Genomic DNA, 2,466 nt, shown 5'->3' on the forward strand with positions numbered 1-2,466 from the left:
GACTCAGGACACGCCTTTGTTCAGCCACCGGCGAGAAAAAAAAAACACTCACACGCTACAAGTGCTCTTACTGTACAATAAACTGAGTGATTTTACCAGTGTCGCAGGTTGTGCGCTCCGGAGCAGTAATGTAGACTAACAGGTAGAAGGATTAACAGTCCTGTGAGGCAACAGCTTTGCACCCATGTGATGAGAGCTTTACCACCGGGCTAATTAATTATGTTAAACCAGGTTACGACACAAAGCAAATTGTTAGATATATGTTAGGGACTCCACATGCAGGCTGCAAGAATACCAGTCCATGAGGGACAAGGAGAATGTAGTGAAACAGGTTTCTATTGAAGAGGGGATTTAAAAGACTACATTTAGCACAGGATCTGAATACCTGCTGCTCTCTGAGTTGTGTAAATCTGTCTTCTCAGAAGCTCCAGTCATCCCCTCAGTGGATGCTCTGAATCAAAGCCAGAATCATTTTTATTCACCCAATGAATCATAATAGACACACGGGAATCTGTCTTGATAGATTAGCAATACCTAAAAGGATACCACAATAGACTGGGGCAAGAAATAACCAGCAACATACATACATGCATGGGCAAGTAATGAGTTGTGCGTACAGCCTATAATCACTTGTGCACTGTGCATCGTCACGTTTAAAGGTGTAAAAGTCCATAACAGTATAGGAGATCGAAGCAGTGAATTAAAAACAGGTGCAAAACTGCAAAACTCCAGATTCTGCTGTTTCGTTGAGGTGCAAACTCAAATAAGACTTCCTGGTTAAAACTCTGATATCTGACATGCAGATTTGGGTTTGAAACATTTCTCTCTTTTTTTGTCTTTAACCCTTACGATGGTCCTGGAGACCCCCCGACCCTCTTTAACAGCTCAAAACACAGCGTTCACTTCAACATGCTTCCCACTGATTTTTATAGCAATAACTCATAAACATGATAAGCCTATAGATCTGATGATGGTTAGGACATGCACTGTACTTAAACTATACTAAATTATGTTTACATTTGAATTTTCATCTTGTAAAGTGTTTATAGTTTAAACATTCGTAGTTTAAAGTTTAATTCTCAACTCTGATCATACAGTGCAGCTTGACTATTCTCTGTGCACATGACAAAAAGGGTTACATTTAGATTTAATTGATTAGACCCTCTGCTGTATGTATATAAAGACACATATTACATAACCCATTCAATATGTATGTCAGCACTTCAGTTTACAGACAGTTCGGCCTGTATTATACACACACTACACTATATGTTGTTTTTTACACCTATGTTATATTATCTTTATTCCTTGTGTATCTTCCCGATGTGGCTCTGATTCCCATGTTGAATTATCATATTACGATCTACACCTGTGATTATACTGAAATGACTTTATATGCAGCAATCAGGGAGTTGATGAGTCTGATTGACGCCACCTTGTCTGATAACACTTTACATTTCCTTGTCTGTGAATGGCTTTATGGAGAACAAAAGGAATCCATATATTTCTATGTAAATCACATTTCAACATAACATATAAGACTTAAAACAATGGCTTATTTATGTGTAATACCAGCAATTTAGGGTAATTTCTGTGTTTCACCATCTCACCATCTCACCATCATTGAATGTGTAAGTCCAGTTTGTGGCAATATGAGAAGTTCTTTTCAACATGTTGGGATTTTTATTTTTAAAGATGGAAAAAAGTTATTATTATTATTTTGATTATTATTAACACATACAGTGGTATCAGTGGGACTCCAAGCAGTGAGGAAATGGTCGACAAAATACAAAATCCAAGTCTAAACAGCTGTCAGGTTAAATGTCGAGCTTGCTTATTCTGTCTTGGCTGCAGATTTATGACTTTAACCAACATCTCCTGAAACTGACCCATTCAGCACCGCGGATGTGTCATGTGTGTCTGACTTTGCTCTTCAAGTTCCACTTCTGTTGCCCAGATATCTGTCATCTGCTGATACAAGTCTTTTTATAGTGCTTTGTAACACTGAGACACATTCCCTTCGGTCATGGCTTTGCAAACCGTGGAGATGTTTTGAGCTTTGTGTTGTGTCTCGGTGAACTAAAAGGGTTCATAAGAGTCCCTTTTTACATATGTTGGTGTTTCTCTCAAAGGATCAGACACAAAAACAATCAGATTTTTTGTAGCTAACTCTGAAATATATGTTATGTAATGATGGTAGTTTCAGTTTCATCTGCAAAGATTTGTTTGTTTTCTGCTCCCAACTAAAACCACAGGAGTGGAAGTAGATTTTTAACCCTTGTGTCATCCTCCCGGGTCAAACTGACCCCGTCTCCTTTGACTGTTCCTTCTTTCCTTTCTTCTTTCCTTACCTCCTTCTCTCTTTCTTTCCTCCCTCCTTTCCTTCCTCCCTCCCTCCCTCCTTTCCTTCCTTCTTCCTTCCTCCCTCCTTCCTCCCTTCTTCCTTCCCTCCTTGCTCCCTCCTTC

Source organism: Scomber japonicus, chromosome 4 (assembly GCF_027409825.1).
Source record: "Scomber japonicus isolate fScoJap1 chromosome 4, fScoJap1.pri, whole genome shotgun sequence".
NCBI lineage: Eukaryota > Metazoa > Chordata > Actinopteri > Scombriformes > Scombridae > Scomber > Scomber japonicus.